Raw genomic sequence first — 21178 nt, forward strand, 5'->3', positions numbered from 1 at the left:
AGCAAGGTGTGATCACACGCCACTGCACTTAAGCCTGGGTGACAGAGTGAGACCCTGTCTCAAAAAAAAAAAAGTGATACATGCATGTATTTAAATAATCAAAGTGTGTTATGATTCCTGTAATGAAAAAGGGCAGTTTTTTCTACTCCCAGAAGTCCTCAAATTTCCTGTTCTTTAGAGCCACCCATTTTAAATTCTTTCATCTCATTTTTTTGGTGATTATTTCTGCATCTAAATAATATGCTCTGTGAGCTCCTTTCCGATTTTTCAGTTATAGGTGTTATCTGTTAACTTCTCATTAAGCAAGGTGAGAGTTTAGCTTTCTTTCTCACTTAAAAATGCATTCCATCCACCCCCCAGGCTGTTGTCACATCCATATCCTTCTTATCCTTTCATTTTCCCTTCATAATTTTGTTTAGAATAATATTCAGTATTTATACTATTATGACCATGTTGATAGTATTCATTACTGAGCCATATAAAGGCATACCTCAGAGATACTGTGGATTCTGCTCCAAACCACACAATAAAGTGAATGTCACAATAAGCAAGTCACACAGATCTTTTGGTTTCCCAGTGCATATAAAAGTTAAGTTTACACTATACTGTAATCTCTTAAGTGTGCAGTAGCATTATGTCTTAGAAAACAATGTACATACCTTAATTGAAAATACTTTATTGCTAAAATATGCCAAAAATCATCTGAGCCTTCAGCAAGTCATAATCCTTTTGCTGGTGGAGGGTCTTGCCTTGATGTCAAAGGTTACTGACTGATCAGTGTGGTGGTTACTGAAGGTTGGGGTGGCTGTGGCAATTTCATAAAATGAGACAATAATGAAGTTTGCCACATTGATGGACTCTTCATGAAAGATTTTTTTTGTAGCATGGATTATTTGATAGGATTTTACCTACGGTAGAACTTCTTTAAAAATTGGAGTCAGTCCACACAAATCCTACTGCTGCCTTGTCAATAAAGTTTACATAATATTCTAAATCCTTTGTTGTCATTTCAACAGTGTCCACAACATCTTCACCAGTAGATTCCATCTCAAAAAACTACTTTCTTTGCTCTTCCATAAGAGCAGCTCCTCATCTGTTCAAGTCTTATCATGAGATTGCAGCAATTCAGTCTCGTTTTCAGGCTCTACTTCTCATTCTGCAGTTACTTCTTCCACTGAAGTCTTGAACCCCTCAAAGTCATCCATGAGGGTTGGAATCACCTTCTAATTCATTCATTCATTCTTGTAAATGTTGACATTTTTACCTCCTTTTATGAATCATGAATATTATTAATGGCATCTAGAATAGTGAATCCTTTCCAGAAGGCTTTCAGTTTACTTTGTCTAGACCCATCAGCTCTGGCCTTATGGAATGTATTTCTTAAATAATAAGACTTAAAAGTCCAAATGACTCCTTTATCGATGGGCAGGAGAATGGATGTTGTGTTAGCAGCCATGAAAACATGAATCTCCTTGTACATCTTCAGAGCTGTTGGGTGACTGGGCACATTGTCAAGGAGCAGTAATATTTTGAAAGGAATTGTTTTTTCTGAACAGTGGGTCTCAACAGTAGGTCTTAGTGGGCTTAAAATGTTCAGTAACTCATTCTGTAAACATATGTTGTCACCCAGGCTTTCTTGTTCCATTTATAGAGCACAGGCAGAATAGATTCAGCATAATTCATAAGGGCTCTAGGATTTTCAGCATGATAAATGAGCATTGGTTTCAACTTTAAGTCACCAGATGCATTACCCCCTAAGAAGAAAGTCAGCCTGTCATTTGAAGCTTTGAAGTCAGGCATTGACTTCTCACTAGCTATGAAAATCCTAGATGGCATCTTCTTCCTAGAGAAGAATGTTTTGTCTACACTGAAAATTTGTTACTTAGTACAGCCACCTTCATCAATGATCTTAGCTAGGTCTTCTAGATAACTTACTGCAGGTTCTCCATTAGCACTTGCTGCTTCACCTTGCACTTGAATCTTATGGAAATGGCTTTTTCCTTAAACCTCAAAAGCAACCTCTGCTAGCTTCCAACTCTTCTTCTGCAGGTTCCTAACCTCTCTTAGCCTTCATAGAATTGAAGAGAGTTGGGGTCTTGCTCTGGATTAGGCTTTGGCTTAAGAGAATGTTGTGGCTGTTTTGATGTTTTATCCAGACCACTCAAACTTTCTTCATTTCAGCAGTAAAGCTGTTTTTCTTTCTTATTGTTCATGTGTTCCCTGGAGTAGCACTTTTAATTCTCTTCAAGAACTTTTCCTTTGCAGTCACAACTTGGCTGTTTGGCACAAGGCCTAGCTTTCAGCCTATCTCAGCTTTCGACATGCCTTCCTCACTAAATTTAATCATTTCTGGCTTTTAGTTTAAAGTGAGAGAAAAGGGACTCTTCCTTACACTTGAACACTTAGAAGCCATTGTAGGGTTATTAATTGGCCTAATTTCAATATTGTTATGTCTAAGGGAATAGGGAGGCCTGAAGAGAGGGAGAGAGACAGAGGAAAGGCCAGTGGATGCAGCAGTCAGAACACATGTAACATTTATGAATTAAGTCTGCTGTCTTATATAGATAGAATTCAAGGTGTCCCAAAACAGTTCCAATGGTAACATCAGCAATTGCTGATCAGCTCACCATGGCAGATACAAGAATAATGAAAAAGTCTGAAATATGATGAGAATTACCAAAATGTGACAGAGACACAAAGTGAGCAGATATTGTTAGAAAGATGGCACCAATAGACTTGCTCCATGCAGAGTTGCTGCAAACATTCAGTTGTAAAAACACAATATCTGTAAAGTGAAGTGCAATAAAACAATGTATTCCTCTATTACATTATGGTTACTTTCCTATAAACTTTTTCACCCTAGAGTTTAATAAGTATCGATTTTTGCTTCTTTGCCTAGTTTTCTACTGCATCCCCCTACAGTTGTTTAAATATTCTCCTAGCATATTCAGACACATTAGGTATTTTAGCACTTTCTTTATATTGAAGAAATCTTTCCTGATGCCTTCCAGTCAGCTCTGGCCTGGACTGTTTGCTCTCTAGGATTGCAGCAGTGAATTGTTTTAAGATCACAATTTGTCATCATCTTGTAGATTTCTTTTACTCCTCTTTTATATTGGATCTCCTATTTTCTAGAATGTTTAAGCTTCTTCTTTATTGGTTATCCCCTGATTTTAAGGGAACAGATCTTCTGGTAGGTTCCTGAGAAAGATGCAGATAGGTAAAAGTTTTGAATTCTTGTATATCTTGAAAAGATCTTTTTCCCCTCAACCCTCATGCTTCATTGTAAGTTTGGCTGGGTATAGAAATAATTTTCCTTGAGATGGAAATAATTTTCCTTGAGATTTTAAAGGCTCTGCTCTGTTCTGTTTTACTCCTCATCCCCCTAGGTTCCAGTGTTCTTTTTGAGAAGCTGATGCTCTTCTTTATCCTTTTTATGTGACTTAATTTTTGGAATCTTGTAAGGTCTGTGTCCCACACCATTCTAAAATTTCTCAATGATATGACTGGGTATGGGTCTCTTTCGTACATGTGTTGGGCCCTCAGTGGGACATCCTGCAATTTATGTCATTCAATTCTGGGATATTTTCTTAATTTATTAATTTGATTTCTATGTTTTTCATTCACTCTTTCTGGCATTCTGTTAATTCAGCATTTGGGCTCTCTGGACTGTTGTCCTCCAGTTTTCCCTTATTTATTTTCCATTTCTGTCTTTTTACTTCATTTTTTGAGACGATTTCCTTAGCTTAATTTCCAGATCTTTATGGAGTTTTTAATCTCATCTAATATTTTTAATTTCTAAGAGCTATCTTTTGGGCTGGGCGTGGTGGCTCCCTCCTGTAATCCTAGCACTTTGGGAGGCTGGGCAGGTGGGTCACTTGAGGTTAGGAGTTCGAGACCAGCCTGGCTGACATGGTGAAACCCCATCTCTACTAAAAATATGAAAATTATCTGGACGTGGTGGCACACACCTGTAATCCTAGCTACTCGGGAGGCTGAGGCAGGAGAATCACTTGAATCCAGGAGACGGAGGTTGCAGCGAGCCAAGATTGCACCACTGCTCTCTAATCTGGGGAACAGAGTGAGATGCTGTCTCCAAAAAAAAAAAAAAAAAAAAAAAAGGAAAAGAAAAAAAAAGCTGTCTTTTGTTACATCTCTGAGGTTATCAATGGTAGCTTTTCTGAAGCATTTTTATATTTCTTCCACATATATCTGGGGATCCTTATTCTTTGTCTGTATTTGAGAAATGAGGCACTAAAAGGTTGATGGCAAATGCTGAGCTTTTGTGTGGTATTCACTATAGGATGATCTGGCTGGGACATTTCTTTGGGTATATCCTTAATATTTACAATGACTTCTCATACCAACTACCTGCAGTTAGGCCTGCAGTAAGGGCACAGTGCTCCACAAGACTGCCCTCACTTCAGACACCAGCCACTAGTTAGGGTATTCCCAGGCCACTTTCACTTCTGATCAAGTGGCTACAAATTTGTGGGTTATTACCTCCTTATGTTTGACAATTCACTAGATTGACCCGTAAAACTCACTGAAAAGTACTGTGCATCACTTTTGATATAAATACTTTATTTTCAATCTGTAATTGAATTTGTGGATGCAGAACCCACAGATACAGAGATCTAACTAAGGGACATGAAAATCCATGGATTTTGGTATCCGTGGTGGGTCCTAGAACCAATTCCCTACAGATACAGAGAGCCAAGTATACTTACTATTACAGTTTTAGTGTAGAAGAAGGATAGATGCTAGAGCCAGCCAAAGGGAGATACGCATAGGACAAGGTCTGGGAGGGTACGAGATGCGGTTTCTGTTGTCCTCTCTTCATAGAACCAGGACACATTACCCTCCTGGCATATCCAACACACATCAGTGTGTGATAATATGCAGAATATTGCCAACTAGGGAATCTCACCTGAACTTCAATGTACAGTTGTATTGGGGTCTCATTATGTAGGCATGATTGAATCATTGCCCACGTGGTTGAACTTAATCTCCACCCCTCCTCCCCTCCCTGGAAGTCAGCTGAAAACCCCCAACTCTCTAATCACATGGTTGTCCTTTCTGACATGGCCAGCTCCCCAACCCCCCATTCTGGGTCTTCCCATTAGCACAAAATATCTAGAGCCCCACTCTGAGTTGCCTCCTTAAGGTAAACTAACAGATGTGGTCCCAGGGGCCTACCATGACTAATAAAGACATTCGTCACTCAGGAAATTCCAGGCACTTAGTGGCTGCCTCCCAACAACTGGAGACAAAGATCAGCTAAATTTTTTTTTTTTTTTAAATTTGAGACAGAGTCTTGCTCTGTTGTTCAGGCTGGAGTGCAGTGGTGCAATCTTGGCTCACTGCAACATCCACCTCCTGGGTTCAAGTGACTCTCCTGCCTCAGCCTCCCGAGAACCTGGGACTACAGGCATGCACCACCGCGCCCAGCTAATTTTTATGTTTTTTAGTAGAGATGAGGTTTTACCATGTTCAAGGCCAGGTTGGCCTTGAACTCCTGACCTCATGTGATCCACCTGCCTCCACCTCCCAGAGTGCTGGGATTACAGGGGTGAGCCACCGCGCTTGGCCTAAATTTTTTATTACACAGTATCAATGTATTTTATTCCTTTGAGATGATCTCTAATATCAGTATATTTAGGTCTCTCCTGTTGAGCTGGTCAGATACCCTGGAGAAGCACTTCCTGTCTGTTGCTGGAGAGTATAGGCCTGTAAGTGTTCTGGGATCTGAGTGAGAGAAAAAGGCTGGGCAAGGAAGAGTGATCTCAGCACTCACTACCTTCATTTACTCTTCCAGTTTCCAGTGTAAACCCAGGCCCTCAACTGCTCTATCCCCTTAAGAAAATACATCTCACATCTTCTGCAGTGGGGGAGGTTTTGGAGTGGTGCACAGAATTTAAGGATGAAATTGCTTCATAGAAAATAGCTAATGCATGCTGGGCTTAATACCTACCTAGGTGATGGGTTGACAGGTGCAGCAAATCACCTTGGCGCAGGTTTACCTATGTAACAAACCTGTACATCTGAAGAAACAGGAGTGTGGCGTGACCATAGGGAAGCAAAAGAACACAAGGAAGTATGCAACCATGAAGCGCATGCTTAAACTCAGAGATCAGAGGCTTAAAGAAAAGGATAGATTAAAACCTACAAAGAAAGAAGAAAAGGATCCCAGCGCGTTAAAGGAAAGAGAAGTTCCCCAACACCCTTCCTGCTTATTTTTCCAATGTAATGCACAGCTGGGCCCACCTTACTACATCCTTGTTGATACCAACTTTATTTATTTTTTCTTTTTTTTTTAAAAAATATATTTTTATTATACTTTAAGTTCTAGGGTACACGTGCACAATGTGCAGGTTTGTTACATATGTATATATGTACCATGTTGGTGTGCTGCACCCATTAACTTGTCATTTACATTAGGTATATCTCCTAATGCTATCCCTCCCCCCTCCCCCCACCCCACAACAGGCCCTGGTGTGTGATGTTCCCCTTCCTGTGTCCTAGTGTTCTCATTGTTCAGTTCTCACCTATGAGTGAGAACATGCGGTGTTTGGTTTTCTGTCCTTGTGATAGTTTGCTGAGAATGATGGTTTCCAGCTTCATCCATGTCCCTACAAAGGACATGAACTCATCCTTTTTTATGGCTGCATAGTATTCCATGGTGTATATGTGCCACATTTTCTTAATCCAGTCTATCATTGTTGGATATTTGGGTTGGTTCCAAGTCTTTGCTATTGTGAATAGTGCCGCAATAAACATACGTGTGCGTGTGTCTTTATAGCAGCATGATTTATAATCCTTTGGGTTCATACCCAGTAATGGGATGGTTGGGTCAAATGGTATTTCTAGTTCTAGATCCCTGAGGAATCGCCACACTGCCTTCCACAATGGTTGAACTAGTTTACAGTCCCACCAACAGTGTAAAAGTGTTCCTATTTCTCCACATCCTCTCCAGCACCTGTTGTTTCCTGACTTTTTAATGATCACCATTCTAACTGGTGTGAGATGGTATCTCATTGTGGTTTTGATTTGCATTTCTCTGATGGCCAGTGATGATGAGCATTTTTTCATGTGTCTGTTGGCTGCATAAATGTCTTCTTTTGAGAAGTGTCTGTTCATATCCTTCACCCACTTGTTGATGGGGTTGTTTTTTTCTTGTAAATTTGTTTGAGTTCTTCATGCATTCTGGATATTAGCCCTTTGTCAGATGAGTAGATTGCAAAAATTTTCTCCCATTTTGTAGGTTGCCTGTTCACTCTGATGGTAGTTTCTTTTGCTGTGCAGAAGCTCTTTAGTTTAATTAGATCCCATTTGTCAATTTTGGCTTTTGTTGCCATTGCTTTTGGTGTTTTAGACATGAAGTCCTTGCCCATGCCTGTGTCCTGAATGGTATTGCCTAGGTTTTCTTCTAGGGTTTTTATGGTTTTAGGTCTAACATCTAAGTCTTTAATCCATCTTGAATTAATTTTTGTATAAGGTGTAAGGAAGGGATCCAGTTTCAGCTTTCTACATATGGCTAGCCAGTTTTCCCAGCACCATTTATTAAATAGGGAATCCTTTCCCCATTGCTTGTTTTTGTCAGGTTTGTCAAAGATCAGGTAGTTGTAGATGTGTAGTATTATTTCTGAGGGCTCTGTTCTGTTCTATTGGTATGTATCTCTGTTTTGGTACCAGTACCATGCTGTTTTGGTTACTGTAGTCTTGTAGTATAGTTTGAAGTCAGGTAGTGTGATGCCTCCAGCTTTGGTCTTTTGGCTTAGGATTGACTTGGCAATGCCGGCTCTTTTTTGGTTCCATATGAACTTTAAAGTAGTTTTTTCCAATTCTGTGAAGAAAGTCATTGGTAGCTTGATGGGGATGGCATTCAGTCTATAAATTACCTTGGGCAGTATGGCCATTTTCACGATATTGATTCTTCCTATCCATGAGCATGGAATGTTCTTCCATTTGTTTGTATCCTCTTTTATTTCGTTGAGCAGTGGTTTGTAGTTCTCCTTGAAGAGGTCCTTCACATCCCTTGTAAGTTGGATTCCTAGGTATTTTATTCTCTTTGAAGCAATTGTGAATGGGAGTTCACTCATGATTTGGCTCTCTGTTTGTGTGTTATTGGTGTATAAGAATGCTTGTGATTTTTGCACATTGATATTGTATCCTGAGACTTTGCTGAAGTTGCTTATCACCTTAAGGAGATTTTGGGCTGAGATGATGGGGTTTTCTAGATATACAATCATGTCATCTGCAAACAGGGACAATTGGACTTCCTCTTTTGCTAATTGAATACTCTTTATTTCTTTCTCCTGCCTAATTGCCCTGGCCAGAACTTCGAACACTGTGTTGAATAGGAGTGGTGAGAGAGGTCATCCCTGTCTTGTGCCAGTTTTCAAAGGGAATGCTTCCAGTTTTTGCCCATTCAGTATGATATTGGCTGTGGGTTTGTCATAAATAGCTCTCATTATTTTGAGATAACGTTCCATCAGTACCTAGTTTATTGAGAGTTTTTAGCATGAAGGGCTCTTGAATTTTGTCAAGGGCCTTTTCTGCATGTATTGAGATAATCATGTGGTTTTTGTCTTTGGTTCTGTTTATATGCTGGATTATGTTCATTGATTTGAGTATGTTGAACCAGGCTTGCATCCCAGGGATGAAGCCCACTTGATCAAGGTGGATAAGCTTTTTGGTGTGCTGCTGGATTCGGTTTGCCAGTGTTTTATTGAGGATTTTTGCATGGTTGTTCATCAGGGATATTGGTCTAAAATTCTCTTTTTTTGTTGTGTCTCTGCCCGGCTTTGGTATCAGGATGATGCTGGCCTCATAAAATGAATTAGGGAGGATTCCCTCTTTTTCTATTGATTGGAATAGTTTCAGAAGGAATGGTACCAGCTCCTCCTTGTACCTCTGGTAGAATTCGGCTGTGAATCCATCTGGTCCTGGACTTTTTTTGGTTGGTAAGCTATTAATTATTGCCTCAATTTCAGAGCCTGTTATTGGTGTATTCAGAGATTCAGCTTCTTCCTGGTTTGGTCTTGGGAGGTTGTATATGTCAAGGAATTTATCCATTTCTTCTAGATTTTCTAGTTTATTTGTGTAGAGGTGTTTATAGTATTCTCTGGTGGTAGTTTGTATTTCTGTGGGATCAGTGGTGATCTCTCCTTTATCATTTTTTATTGCGTCTATTTGACTCTTCTCTGATAACAACTTTATCAACTTTTCCTTAAAAGCGAAACTGGATTTAGTGCAGTCAACGATGGACTGTCTGTATGCCAGGTGTATCCCTTGTATAACTGATTGTGTAATGGCTGAAATTGAGAAATTGGGGCAGAAGTATTGAGTGGCTCTAAGGATAGCCAAGGATCCAAGGTTTGTACTGTGTACACACAAAGGAACCTATGCAGATGACTGCTTAGTACAGAGAGTAGCTCAGCATAAATGTTACATTGTGGCCACAGTTGACCCTTAAGATTCCTGGAGTTCCTATCATGTACATTTCTAACCATAGATACAACATTGAATGGTTGCCAGATGATTACGGAGCCCCTCCATTCTAAATCTTACAAGACACAATTCCTCTGCCTTTCTGCAACCAATGTTCTCTTGTTGCGAGTTCATTACACATGCAGTAACATGAATTATTATTCTGTTGACCTGTTTGCTCTCCTGTGAGCTGAGGATGGTTAAATATGCTCACTCTTTTTTTTTTTTTTTTTTTTTTTGAGATGAAGTTTTGCTCTTGTTGCCCAGGCTGGAGTGCAATGGCACAATCTTAGCTCACTGCAGCCTCTGCCTCCCGGGTTCAGGCGGTTCTCCTGCCTTAGCCTCCCAACTGGCTGGGATTGCAGGCTTGCACCACTATGCCCAGCTGATTTTTTTTTTTTTTTTTTGGTATTTTTAGTAGAGACAAAAACTTTTGTATTTTTACTACAGAAAAATATGCCTCAGCCTCCCAAGGTGCTGGGATTGCAGGCATGAGCCACTGTGCCTGGCCTGCTCACTTTTTGATGCTGTTTTGGAATTGATATTTTGTCTCATAAAAATTTTAGACCAGGCATGGTGGCTCATGCCTGTGGTACAGCACTTTGAGAGGCCGAGGTGGGCGGATCACCTGAGGTCAGGAGTTTGAGACCAGCCACGACAACATGGCGAAACCCCATCTGTACTAAGAATACAAAGTTGGCCAGGTGTGGCATTGCTTGCCTATAGTCCCTGCTGCTGTGGAGGCTGAGGCAGGAGAGTCACTTGAACCCAGAAGGCAGAGGTTGTGGTGGGCCGAAGTTGTGCCACTGCATTCCAGCCTAGGTGACAGAGTGAGACTGTCTCAAAAAAAAAAAAAAAATTTAGTCATGGTCAAAGGGTACAAAATCTCAGACAGGAAGAATATGTTTTATACTTTATTGAGTTCTGTTGTACAGTGTGGTGCATATACTTAATAATGGGGTATTATACATTTCAAAATTGATGTTCTCATCACAGAAATATATTTGAAGTATTGGATATGTTAACTAGCTTGATTTAATTATTCCATATTGTATCCACAATTTATGACATCACTTCGTAACCCATAAATTTATACAATTATAAATTGTCGCTTTATAGTAAAAAATTTTTGTTGTATCTTTTTAGGAATAAAAAACCCCTGCACATCCTGCACATATATCCCAGAACTTTGCACCTAGTCCTTCTAGGTTTTTAGTCCTTTCTTTACCTCTGTTTTCAGTAGTACATGGTGTAAAATTTCTGGGACCTTTCGGGGTAGGATTCTGTGGAGAAAACAGGATTGCTTCTTGGCTTTTCTTACTTCTCATTAAAGATTTAGCTTTCTCAGGTCTGCTAAGTCAGTTACCATTCAGCCCTGGAGTTTTGTTACTGTGGTCTCCTTTCTTGTTTGTTATCTTTAGCCTTGTGGATTTGTGCTTAAAAACAAAAAGAGAAAAACAGTTTACTGTTTTTGTGGGTACCTAGACTAAGCTTATTCTAAATGCCTGTGTTCACTTTACCATCTTTACCTGGGAATGCCCTGGACACATATTTTTCCTTCTTCCCTTCATGATGATTTTCCTGAAGTAATGATGGTTAGTCTGGTCTCAAACTCCTGGCCTCATGTCGTCCTTCCACCTCGGCCTCTCAAAGTGCTGGGATTACAGGCATGAGCCACCCTGGCCAGCCAGATATTATAGAAATAGATAACATAAATAAGCAAAAGCAGAGCAGAGGTAATTTCAGTTAATTTGGTATATATCAGCATTTGGCTATATATTTTCTTAAAGGGCTATGTCATAACTATTTTCAGTTTTGTGGGTTGTATATGGTGTCTGTTATAATAAATGAGCATGCCTATTTCCTAATAAAACTGTATTTTCAAAGATAGGTGGCCATTCAGCTGTAGTTTTCCAACCTGTGGTACCTATGCACGCATATTCCAACACATTGCTTTATTTTGAACAAAAATGGCATTGTACTGTACATGTTGGTTTTGCAACTTATTTATTTTCACTAAGTTACTGTAAATATACTTCCATTTTATACACATAGGTCTATTTTATCCTTTTTAATGACAATATTATTTCATTTTATTTTAATTTTTGAGACAGGATCTCATGCTCTTGCCCAGACAGGAGTGTAGTGGAGTGATCATAGCTCAGTATAACCTCAAATTCCTGGGCTCAGGTGATCCCCCCACCTTAGCCACCCAAGTAGCTGAGACTACAGGTGTGCTCCACCCTGCCGGGCTAATTTTTTGTTGTTGTTGTTGAGTCAGGGTCTCACTGTGTTGCCCAGCATATTCTCAAACTTCTGGAATCAAGCGATCCTCCCACCTTGGCTTCCCAAAGTGCTCGGATTACAGATGTGAGCTACTATGCCTGGCCTATTATCTCATTTTATAAATGTCTTTCGTTTACTTCCCTAATGATGAATAATTTGGTGCTGAACTTTTTTTGTGTGTTTTATTTAGTGCTGTGGTGTATTTGTGTGTATGAAATATATGTGTGTGTACATGTATTTCATATTTGTGTGAATGTTTAAGAATAGATTACCTAATTGTGGAATTTTGGGGTCAAGGATGTGCACACGTTAAATTTAATAGACATTTGTCAGATTGCCCTCCAGAATGGTTCTACCAATTTACATTCTTACTATACCACTTTCCCGTCAGTGGGAAGGTGACCATTTATATGCAGACTTTGACCAATTCTATTTAATTTTAAATGGCATTTAGTTGTTTGCTTTTGGATTTATTTGCTTTCAGGGGAGGTTAAAAGATTTTTTTAAATGTTTGTTGGCTGTATTTCTTGTACATATGAGAATGTGAATTATTTGAGTCACTTGACAGTTTTTCTGCTGGGAAATTTGTTTATTTCTTATTTGACTGATTTTTTTTTTTTTTTTTTTTTTTTGAGGCAGAGTCTTGCTCTGTCGCCCAGGCTGGAGTGCAATGGCGCTCTCTCAGCTCACTGCAAGCTCTGCCTCCCAGGTTCATGCCATTCTCCTGCCTCAGCCTCCCGAGTAGCTGGGACTACAGGCGCCCGCCACCACGCCCAGCTAATTTTTTTTGTATTTTTAGTAGAGACGGGGTTTCACTGTGTTAGCCAGGATGGTCTCGATCTCCTGACCTCGTGATCCACCCGCCTCGGCCTCCCAAAGTGCTGGGGTTACAGGCGTGAGCCACCGCTCCTGGCCTTGACTGATTCTTTATAAAGATGCTAATGCTGTCATGTGTTACAGAGGTTTTTCTTTTGATTTTCAGTTGCCTAATAACTGGGTGTGCTGTTTTAAAATTTTATGTAGTAAAATACATTTTTTATGATTTAGTTTTGTGCTGAAAATTTTTTTCTCCATAACTTATATTCTAATGTATTATGCTTTTAGTTGTTTTTTGTTTGTTTTACATTTATAGGTGTAATACAGTTGGGACTTCTGGTGTAAGCAGTAAGATGCAGCTTCTTTTCTCCAGATGAGTTAGCCAGTTATTCTAGTTTCATTATTTGAATTTCTTCCTTGGCTCCATTAATTTGAAATAGGAGTACAAATTATAATAAGATTAGAATTCTACAATAACTTAAACCTTTAGCCATCTATAGAAACCATTTATCCATAGCCTTTCATTACTATACAAATAAGCTAGTCAATCAAAAATATTTATTGAATGGACCTCTTTTGAGCTGTTTATCCTATTTTTTCCAGTTGGTAAAATAAACATAAGCTAATATATTTTTTTAATGGAAATTAAAAAAATATTTATTTTAGGTTTGGGGGTACATGTGAAGATTTGTTATATAGATAAACACGTGTCATGGGGGTTCATTGTGCATATTATTACATCATCCAGGTACTGAGCTTCGTACCCAATAGTTATCTTTTCTGCTCCTCTCCCTCCTCCCACCCTCCCCACTCAAGTAGACCCAGTGTCTGTTGTTTACTTCTTTGTGTTCATAAGTTCTTATCATTTAGCTCCCACTTAGAAGTGAGAACGTGCAGTATTTGGTTTTCTGTTTCTGCATTAGCTAATATTTTTTTAAAATGCTAGTCTATAATAAATTATTACTGTTTTGAAGACTGTGGACAGATTAATTCAACTTTATAATGACATGTACATTTTGAACAGTTAATGTGTGCTTTCTCTTTAATCTATAATCATTTCCATCCACCTTATATCTTTTCCTCCACATTCTTAGTCCTCTGTGATGGAATTTTGTTTTCTTCCTATGTAATATTATCTCTGTTGGATTCTGTGATTTGCCTAGAACAATGAATTGGGAATACTTGCTCCAGCTTCACACTGACTGCTCTGGAACACCTTGCAGTTGGTGCATGGTTTCCTACACCTGGTTCTGAATCTCCAGCAACACCAGTCCTTAACCACATCAGGCTTTCCGACTGACCCTGCTTTCTTTTAAGGGTTTTGGCTTTCCTCTTTATCAGTGTAGCTGAACACTTTAAATAAAAAATAGATGCCAGCCAGGTGCAGTGGCTCACACCTGTAATCCCACCACTCTGGGGGACTGAGGCAGGAAGATCACTTGAGGCCAGGAGTTTGAGACCAACTTGGGCAACATAGTGAGACCCTGGCTCTAAAAAAAAAAGGCCATTTGCGGTGGCTCACCTGTAATCCCAGCACTGTAGGAGGCCCAGGTGGGTGGATCACTTGAGGTAGGCAGCAGGCACCCGTAGTCCCAGCTACTCAGGAGGCTGAAGCACAAGAATCGCTTGAACCGAGGAGGTAGAGGTTACAGTGAGCTGAGATCGCACCACTGCACTCCAGCCTGGGTGACGAGAGTGAGACACTGTCTCAGAAAAAAAAAAAAAAAAAAAAAAAGAAAGAAAGACTGTATAAATATTTTAGGAGAATAATTTTTGATAGGGTCTTGCTCTGTCACCCAGGCTGGAGTACAGTGGCACGATCATGGCTCACTGCAGCCTCGACCTCCTGGGCTCAAGTGATCCTCCTGCTTCAGCCTCCCTAGAAGCTGGGACTGCAGGTGTGCACCAAAACACACAGCCAATTTTTTTTTAAGAGATGGGGTCTTGCTCTGTTGCCCAGGCTGATCTCAAACTCCTGGGCTCAAGCAGTCCTGTTTCGGACTCCCAAAGTTCTGGGATTGCAGGTGTGAGCTACCACTCCCAGCCAGGAGAATAATTTAATGTTAATATTTAAATGTTCTTCAGAAAATAATAGTTTAAAAATTGTTGCTCTTGCACACAAATCCAGCAAAAATTTTCCTTAGTAAAATGACCAAGATTAAAATTTCTTTAATTCATTTTTAAAATATATAAATTATTGTATAAGTAATGAATGGAAAACAGTGTTATAAGCATTTTCAGAAGCAGGCTATTGGAGATTATCTTTTATAGTTTGAAGAAAACCAGTTTTAAAAATTTCTCACACCGGGGACTTCTAGGAAAATGGAGATCCATCCTCATCTATGTTATGCATCTCTCCCCTGTTCTTTCCATCCAAATACAACCAAAGGCCTTGGACATTTTATATAAGACTCTGGAGGAGAAAAAGTCAGACAGTCTAGGGACCTCAGGAGACCAGGAGTGACACAGTGGTATGTTCCCTGTGTGTATTTCAGAGTTGGAGCTGAAGAAGTCAGCAACCTAGATACTGCCAACAGGCAAAGACAGAAAAAGCCCCAACAAAAGCCTGTTCTCTCTAGCCAAGAAAAGGCAGCCTAGCAAGCTAGAAAACTTGTAGTCAATAACAGCTCTCCTCTAGCCAAACATCACAGAAAAAAACTGTTGCTGCACTACTAGCTACCTGATCAAAGGCCAAGTGGTAAGCCTAGACTTTTATCCTTTCGAGGCTACAGTGAGGCATACAACATTCCTGCCATGGAGGTGTTAGAGAAGGCAGTAGGAGCCGGAAATGTCACCCCTGCCAGCCAGCCAGGAGTGAGAACTGTCCCCACTGTACTCATGGGACCAGTGGAGACCACATGGAGAATCAGGACTTTACCTCCACATGGCAGTAACGAACTGTTCATCTCCCTTCCCTCTGGTGTGATGTCAGGGGAAGCCTGTGGAGAGTCAGGACATTCATCGTCCCCAGTGAGTATGAGGCCATCCCCACCACACTGTCAATGGAGAGTACATGGGGACCTGGAACTCCCTTCTCCACCCAGCAGAAGTGAGGAGCCCACCACCCTTGAGTATCGTGGAAGCTGAATGGGGCACCTGGACTTCTGCCTCTGCCTGGCAGTAACAAGGTGGCACCCCTCCCCTGCCAGAGTGGTGTTAGAGAAAACCACCTAAAACAGGAGGTTTAAATAAGATCCAGAGTCTCATAATATGAAAATGTCCAAATTTCAAACACAAATCACTTATACCAAGAACAGGAAGGTCTCAGACTGAATGAAAAATGACAGTGACTGCTATGGTTTGAATGTATGTGTCCCTCCAAAATTCATATGTTGAAACCTAATTTGGTAGTATTAGAAGGTGGCGTCTTTGGGAGGTGATCATGTCATGAGGACTCTACCCTTATGAATGGGATTAATGCCCTTTATAAACAGAGGCTTCAGAGAGCTGCCTTGTCTCTTCCACCCCTCTGCCATGTCAGGACACCTAGAAGACACCATCTGTGAGGAACAGGCTCTCAGCAGATACCAAATCTGCCGGCCCCTTGATAGTGTATACTTTCCAGCCTCCAGAACTGTGAGAAATCAATTTCTATTAATTACCTAGTCTGTGGTGTTTTGTGATGGCAGCCCGAATAGGCTAAGACAATGATATATTAGAATTATCTGAAAAAGATTTTAAAGCTGCTATGATAAAATTTCTCCAAAGAGCATTTAATGAATATGAAGCAAATGAAAAAGACACCTTCAAAAAAAAAAAAAGAAAGTCTCAGGAGAAAAATAGATCATATGAACAAAAACCAAATGGAAATGTTAGAAGTGAAAAATACAATTAAATTAACAAGTTCAGCAAATGGACTCAACAACAGAATGGAGGGGACAGAGGAAAGAATCGGTAAACTGGAAGATAGAACAATGTAATTACACAATCCAAATAACAGGGAGAAAAACAGACAAAAATAAATAAAAAGAATAGAGCTTCCAGAACCTCTGGGACCATAACTAAAAATCTAACATTTGTGTCATCAGAATTTCAGGAGAAGAGAATGAGAGCAGAGCTGGAAAAGCAATCGAAGAAATGCTGTAAAATTTCCATATTTGGCAAAAGACAGAGTCCTCAGATTTAAGAAGCTGAGCAAACCCCAATCGGGATAAACCCATGCTAAGAATTTCATGCCAAGACAACATAATAATTAAAATTTGGAAAAAGAAAAGAAAAAAGGAAAGTGACCAGCCTTACCTATGAAAGACAAGTTTTAAAATTTGTACATAAAAAGTTTACATATTGACATATGCAGAATGCTCTGTTTATCCAATTTACATATATATATATGACATTCCAACAATAGTGGAATACACATTTTTCAAGAGTCCATGGAGGCAGGGTGTGGTGGCTCTCGCCTGTAATCCCAGCACTTTGGGAGGCCAAGGCAGGCAGATCATTTGAGGTCAGGAGTTCAAGACCAGCCTGGCCAAAAAGGTGAAACCCCATCTCTACTAAAAATACAAAAATTAGCTGCTTGTGGTTGTGCACGCCTGTAATTCCAGCTACTCAGGAGGCTGAGGTATGAGAATTGCTTGAACCGGGAGACAGAGGTTGCAGTGAGCCGAGATTGTGCCACTGCATTCCAGCCTGGGTGACAAAGTGAGACTCTTTCAGTCAATCAATCAATCAATCAATAATCCATGAAGGCTGGGTGTGGTGGCTCACACCTGTAACCCCAGCACTTTGGGAGGCCAAGGTGGGCAGATTGCTTGAGAACAGGAGCTCTTAACTAGGGAGTCTGAGGTGGGAGGATCCCTTGAGCCCGGGAGGTTGAGGCTGCAATGAGCCATGAGCATGCTGCTGCACTCTAGCCTAGGTGACAGAACAAGACCCTATCTCAAAAAAAAAAAAAAAAGCCCATAGAATGTTTACCAAAGTAGACCTTGTTCTGGGCCATAAAACAAGCCTCACAAACTTAAAAGAATTGAAATCATTCTGAGTATATTCTCTGACCACAGTGTAGAAATCAATAATGGAAAGATGATAGGAAAATCTCTAATAGTTGGAAACTGGACAACATACTTCTAAATAATGAGTCAAAGAGGAGATCTCAAAGGAAATGAATACAAATGAAAATGCAACATAAAAAATTGTGGGACACAGCTAAAGCAGTGCTGAGAGGGAAATTTAGATTTATGCACTAAGTTCATAAATCAGAAAAGAGGAAAAGTCTCAAATCCGTAATCTAAGCTATTAGAGAACCTAGAAAAAGAAAAGCAAACTAAATCCAAAGCAAGCAGAAAAAAGGAAATGGTGAAGATAAAAGCAGAAATCAATGAAATTGAAAACAGAAAAACAGTAGAGAAAATCAATGAAACAAAGAACTTGTCCTTTAATAGGGTCAAAAAAAAAGGACAAACTTATGATAAGACTGAAAAAGAAAAAAGACATAAATTACCAACATCAGGAATGAAAAAATGAATATCAGGGCAGACCCTGCAGATATCAAAAGGATAATAAAGGAACACTGAACAGCTCTAAGACACATAAATTTGATAACTTGGATGAAATGGATCAATTTCTCAAAAAACAAATTGCCACAATCCACCCAATATGAAATAGATAATTTGAATAGCCCTATTACTGTTAAGGAAATTTGGCCAAGTGTGGTGGCTCACACCTGTAATCCCAGCACTTTGGGAGGCCGAGGTGGATCATGAGGTCAGGAGTTCAAGACCAGCCTTACCAACATGCTGAAACCCTGTCTCTACTAAAAACAAAAAAATTAGCCGGAAGTGGTGGTGTGCACCTGTAATCCCAGCTACTCAGGAGGCTGAGGCAGGAGAATTGCTTGAACCCTAGAGGCAGAGGTTGCAGTGAGCAGAGATGGAGCCACTGCACCTCAGCCTGGGTGACAGAGGGAGACCCTGTCTCAAAAAAAAAAAAGAAATTTAATTTATAATTTAAAAGTCCCCCCCCACCCCGAAAAAAAATCTGTAGGCCCAGATGGTTTTGCTGGAGAATTCTCTCTGCAGTTTAAAGAAGAATTAGCATACTTTAATGCAATCTTTTCCAGAAAATAGAAGGGGAAGGAGCAATTCCTAGTTCATTTTATAAAGCTAGTTTTATCCTTACACCCAGCTAGGCAAATACAGTATAAAAAAATAAAAACTGCAGATCAAAATTCCCCCAAATATAGATGTGAACATTCTTAAGAAAATATTAGCAAACAATTCAGCAGCATATAAGAAAATTAAACACCAAGTGGTTTGTTTTTTTTTTTTTGAGATGGAGTTTCACTCTGTTGCCCAGGCTGGACTGCAGTGGTGTGATCTCAGCTCACTGAAACCTCTGCCTCCCAGGTTCAAGTGATTCTCCCACCTCAGCCTTCCAAGTAGCTTGGATTACAGGTGCCTGCCACCATGGCTGGCTAATTTTTGTATTTTTAGTAAAGACAGGGTTTCAGCATGTTGGCCAGGCTGGTCTTGGAACTCCCGACCTCAAGTGATCCGCCCGCCTTGGCCTTCCAAAGTGCTGGGATTACAGGTATGAGCCACCACGCCTGGCCACACAGTGGCATTTATTCCAAAGATGCAAAGCTGTTCAGTATTTGAAGATCAATCATTGTAATACCATATACCAAATAAACAGATTAATGGGAGGCAAGTGGGTTTTACTGTAAAAGGGCAACATAGGGATCCTAGTGGTGATAGAAATATTCTGCATCTTAACTCTTATCAATGTCACCATTCTTGTTGTGATATTGTATACAGTTTTGCAAGATGTTACCATTGTAGGGAAACTGGGCAAAGGGAATTGGAATTTTTGTATTTATTATTTCTTACAACTCTTTGTAAATCTACGGTTATCTCAAAACAAAAAGTTAATTTAACAATTAAGGAAAAAACCCAAAGCCAAACCTGTAAAATGCGTGGTCCTTGTATTCCAGATACGTTAAAGGAAAGTCAATCTCAGAATTCCTATTAGATATGATTTTGATGTAGATATTTAAGACGTAGTCTATTTATGGTGATTTGTATCATTTAGGCAAAGCCATTATCTAGCATTTCTTAGGAAAAATTAGGCTTATTTTAGGAACTGAGGTATTTGTATTTAATGTCTGATGAGAACTTACCTTAGTTCACTCATGTGATCTAAACTGCCTTGCAGTCCTTTTTTTTTGAGACGGAGTTTCGCTCTTGTTGCCCAGGCTGGAGTGCAATGGCGCGATCTCGGCTCACCATAACCTCCACTTCCTGAGTTCAAGCGATTTTCCTGACTCAGCCTCCTGAGTAGCTGGGATTACAGGCATGGGTCACCACACTCAGCTAATTTTGTATTTTTAGTAGGGAAGGGGTTTCTCCATGTTGGTCGGGCTGGTCTGGAACTCCCAACCTCAGGTGATCCGCCTGCCTCGGCCTCCCAAAGTGCTAGGATTACAGGCGTGAGCCACTGTGCCCGGCCCTGCCTTGCAATCTTAAGAAGAGAAGTAATAAAGTAATTCTTGAGTGACATAATTTATTAAGCACCGAGTGGGAGAAGGTAGCTATATTAAAAATACAAAAGATTAAACAATGAATGTACACTTAATCATAGAATTGATGAGGTCTTTGAAAGCACTTTTACCTATGGTGTTCTCTTTGCTATGATATTTAGTTTGTATTTCTTTGGAAGCATTCTTCCTTTACTGCTAGTAGCTTCATAGTAAAACTTTACACTGGGTAACTCACTTTGATAACCAAGAAGCGACTTCTGGCTGGGTGTGGTGACTCATGCCTGTAATCCTAGCACTTTGGGAGGCCAAGGAGGGAGGATCACTTAAGATCGGGAGTTCGATACCAGCCTGGCAACATGGCGAAACCTTGTCTCTACGGAAAAGTAGCTGAGTGTGGTGGTGGGCACCTGTAATCCCAGCACTTGGTAGGCTGAGGTGGGAGGACCTCCTGAGCCCAGAGGTCGAGGCTGCAATGAGCCGAGGTTGTACCACAGCACTCCAGCCTGGGCAGGGACAGAGTGAGACCCTGTATCCAAAAAAAAGAAAGAAAAAAGAAAAGAAGTGATTTCTAAATTTTCTTGCTTGCACCATTAAGCTGATATTTAGTGGTGGTAAAGTATTGATTTGAATTTGAAAAATATTAATAAGGAAAAGTGTTTGACTTGTTCAATGTATATGAAACACTTCTGTGTCATTTTACATTTTACAACAGTTTTATTCCTTCTGTGTGTACATACAGGTTTATCTGTTTAGACCTGCCTCTCTACAAAATAGATTTGAGGCAGCTGACATTAAGAGTACAAACCAGGAAACAATATTTAGGTATAAAAAGATAAAGTACGGCCAGGCCTGATAGCTCACGCCTGTAATCCCAGCCCTTTGGGAGGCTGAGGTGGATGGATTGCCTGAGCCCAGGAGTTCAAGAGTAGTCCAGGCAATATGGTGAAACCCTGTCTCTACAAAAATTAGCCCAGCATGGTGGTGTGTGCCTGTAGTCCCAGCTATTTGGCAGGGGGTGGGGAGGGGGCACTGAGGTGGGAGGAAATCACTTGAATCCAGGAGGTCGAGGCTGCAGTGAGCCATGATTGTGCTATTGCACTCCAG

At 40.2% G+C, this 21178-nt stretch overlaps 1 protein-coding gene and 1 pseudogene across 5 annotated transcripts in view; both read left to right on the forward strand.

Moving 5' to 3' along the window:
- The window catches only part of CCDC126 (coiled-coil domain containing 126), a 44855-nt gene that overhangs the window by 16433 nt on the left and 7244 nt on the right, over positions 1-21178 (forward strand). The window lies entirely within an intron of this gene.
- LOC106634944 (rRNA-processing protein FCF1 homolog) lies at positions 6016-21124 on the forward strand (annotated as a pseudogene).

Source organism: Pan paniscus, chromosome 6 (genome assembly GCF_029289425.2).
Source record: "Pan paniscus chromosome 6, NHGRI_mPanPan1-v2.0_pri, whole genome shotgun sequence".
Taxonomy (NCBI): domain Eukaryota; kingdom Metazoa; phylum Chordata; class Mammalia; order Primates; family Hominidae; genus Pan; species Pan paniscus.